Here is a 4018-nt window from a genome sequence, read left to right as displayed (position 1 = left end):
CGTGTTTTATTAAAAGATCTTCATCAGGCTTTAATCTTATGAGTGGGAGGCGCCCCTGCAAGACAGAAAGTGGAATATTAGTATTTCTAAAAAAAAATAATAATTATAATCTCTCTTTCCCATTTGTTAAGAAACCATCTTGTGGTCTACATAACAAAACTGGCCAGAAGCCAAAGCTGGTTCCTCCACACCAAACACAAGTATCAAGAGGTGGTAAAGGGGTGTAAGTATAACCTCCGTTAGATCCAGGTGGGGAGCAGAACTCGGTGAGCCTCTAATCATGACCAGAATCAGCCAAGTGAGGAAGGACTTATACAGGTGGGTTATATTGTACTTTTAGGTCTGTTGCCAGAGCTGTTAGCTTTGGGTGAATACAATTGGAAGCCATACGTGATTTGCAGGACCTGGGAAGACAGTGTTGGTGGTGGAAATGTTCATGTTGGTTATCGTGGAGTCAGATTTATGGGCCAGACAGTGTGATACTGTTACACATCCTATAGCTTTTAATCTATATACTTTTTTCAGCCCAAACACCCCAAACCCACACTGCTTTGGACAAGATTAAGAACACAAAGAGAAATGTTTCTCCCTTGACATTAATGGAGATTCTTTCTAATTAAAGGTGAGACTTTGTCCTTGGATAAGAATTGACATCAATCTGCCCAGTGGGAGTAGCTTCTTTAGTTGCAGATTGGCTTGAGTGAATTCCTGAGTCCAAAGCACTTGCAATTGAGTTTGGTCAACTTTTCTAAATTATCACAATAAAAGAAAGGAAATCATAATGTTGAAGGGATACCTACACTCTCATGTTTATCACAGCTCTATTTACAATAGCCAAGAATAGGAACCAACATAAATGTCCACTGACAGACAACTGGATAAGAAAAATGTGGTATATATACACAATGGAATACTACTCTGCCATAAAAGAGAATGAAATTCCACCAATTGCAGCCACATGAATGAACTTAGATAAAATTATGTTAAGTGAAATGAGCCATGCACAGAAAGAAATATTGTGAATCGTCACTCGTAAGTGAAAGCTAAAAAAATAAATAGAAAGAAAGAAAGAAACAATAATCACAATAATTTATTGAACTTTCAAAATGAGAAAACAGAACCGAGGCCCTATGAGGTGAGAAAGGGAGACAGGTGCTTAGCAAGGAATTAATAAAGGGCCAAAAAAAATGACTACATTGTGTAATGTTGAATATACAAATTACCCTGATTTGAGCATCACATATTGCACACAGGTATGGATATTCGATACTGTACCCCACAGAAACGTACAATCAATTTTGTTTCAATAAATGAAATAAAAACATAAAATAAAGATGGTATACTCCATCTGCCTGATCTGAATGAGGTTTAGGAAATGAAATAAAAGAAAATAAATTTTGAGCTCTTTGTAGTAGTCACAAAGCAAAATTATAAAGTTTAACAAAAGTTTAGAGAACATGATAACTAATTAGAAACTTATCTGGGCAGATCTTACTCATCTTTCATATTCTTGCCCTAGAAATTAGGAACCCCTCAAACCACACACTGTTTGGCTCTCTCATATTATGGTATCCTAGAACCCTCAGTGAAATTTGAAACCTATTGTAAAATCTTATTGTATTAATCTATACCAGAAAAAAAGATTGCCCCCAAATTATCCATTTTAGGTCAAATAAAGGGGAGAACTTATTGATTATATGAAAAATTATAACAAATATTTGGTTCTCATTAATAATTCTGGCATAATGCTAAAGTTTCAGGATTCACTAAAATAATTTGCTTTGAACTGAAGTACTCTCATATGTCAATTATGATTGGTTGACTGATGTTGTTGAGTTAAACTATGTCCGTACTGACCTTCTGCCTTCTGGATCCATTTATTTTTGATAAGGAGTATAAAATTCATCGGGTATAATAGTAACTTTATCTATTTCTCCTTGCAGTTTTATCAGTTTTGCCTCACATATTTGATGCTCTGTCATTAAGCACATACACATTGAGGATTGTTATGTGTTCTTGGAGAATTAAACCTCTTTATTATTATGTAATGCTCCTCTTTTCCCATGATACATTTCCTTGCTCTGAAATCTGCTCTGTCTGAAATTAATATAGTCATGCCTACTTTCTTTTGATTAGGGTTAGCATGGCATATATTTATCCATCTCCTTCTAATTCATATGTGTCTTCATATTTAAAGAAGAGTTTTCTTGTAGACTACATATATTTGAGCTTTGTTTTCTGATCCACTCTAAGAATCTTTCTCTTTTAATTGGTGCTTTTACACCATTGACATTTAAACTGATTACTGATATAGTTGGAATAATACTGAAGTTGTTACTGTTTTCAATTTGTTGCGCTTGCTCTTTAAGCCTATTGTGATTTTCCCCTCTTTATCTGTCTGTTGTGATTTTTAACTTGGCATTTTATGCGATTTCATTTTCTTTCCATCTTAGCATATCTCTTATATATGTACATTTTTACTTTTCTTTGTGGGTGCCCTAGAGTTCACAGTTACATTTACAGTTAACGCAAGCCCACTAGCAAACAACAATCTATCACTTCATTGGTAGTGTGAGTACCTTACAATAACAAAATAATCCTAATAAGGATAAATTTCAAAAATGTGCTGGGATACTGGAAATGGAATATAGAAAAATTAACCCATTACTGTAATTAAATGATTTTTCTTCTTTTCTTGAAGCATGTGAGATTACTCATATACANCATTAATGGAGATTCTTTCTAATTAAAGGTGAGACTTTATCCTTGGATAAGAATTGACATCGATCTGCCCAGTGGGAGTAGCATCTTTAGTTGCAGATTGGCTTGAGTGAATTCCTGAGTCCAAAGGTACTTGCAATTGAGTTTGGTCAACTTTTCTAAATGATCACAATAAAAGAAAGGAAATCATAATGTTGAAAGGATACCTACACTCCCATGTTTATCANCCACGTCTCCTTCTGCCCTTACCAGGGATCCAGAGCATCAGCAGCCCCAGGAACTGAGCAGAGAACCTCATTTTGAGAAGCTGAACTGAGGAGTCCTGATAAGTCGAGGTTAGAGCTGAGCTTTTATCTCAGATTTGCAGGGGAAGTTTCTCCCTAGGGCGCAGTATGCAAATCCCCTGATGAGTGCAATGGTGTTAAAAGAGACAGTGGGAGGGTGTGGGGCCCTCCTGTGAGCAAAGTGACATAAAATGTCTTCTATATTTGGAGGAATATTGACAGAGTTAAAGTCCATTCCACTTGCAGTAGTGAGGAAAAGCATCTCATTGTGAAAGTTGGCATATGTGGGGAGGACACAGTGCACATGGCTCTGGCCCTCTAAGACATCAGGCCCTGCCCTGACCATGTAGAGATGTGTATCCAGGTCAATCTCATGTGGCCATCCCACTTGGCTCCCTCCCAGCTAATCTAGAGAAGGAAACAGCTCACACCCCCACTACTATGGGCCTTCAGAGATTTCTCCCAATAACAGCATGGAGCTGAGCTAGCTTTTGTCTGGTATCTGCTGTTACCAGGTTAGCTATTTAACAATGTTAGAAACGAATATTTAAAATAGTCTTTTCCAGGACCTAGTGAATTAAACTCTACAAGAGCACTCAAGTCAAAAATAACTTCACAGGGTGAGAAAAAATATCTCTCTCTTACTACTACAGAGTTAATAGCCCTTTTTAAGGCAAGAAGAAATGGGGAAAGAATTTTATGCTTCAAGCAGTGTATATGAAAAACCTGGTAATTGTTGTTACAAACTGGTGAATATCCTATCTTACTTGCGTCACTATGTATACACCAGATTAATCTCAGGGTAATTAGAATCATGAGTAGCATTTTCCTGAGCTTTCATCAAATGGGTGTCCTAGAATCCCCGTTATTCATGTAAAGGCTACTTTTAAATAATTATTCTCTAAGATGCTTGAATTTCAGAGAATACTGCTGTTTTCAGTGAAATAAATAGAAAATCATTGAAAGTGCTCAATTCTGATGTTGATTTTATTCCAAATCTGTTGCCCTGATAT

Source organism: Galeopterus variegatus, unplaced genomic scaffold (genome assembly GCF_000696425.1).
Source record: "Galeopterus variegatus unplaced genomic scaffold, G_variegatus-3.0.2 Scaffold16365, whole genome shotgun sequence".
In the NCBI taxonomy this organism is placed as follows: Eukaryota; Metazoa; Chordata; class Mammalia; order Dermoptera; family Cynocephalidae; genus Galeopterus; species Galeopterus variegatus.
Note: the sequence above shows the minus strand (reverse complement) of the source record.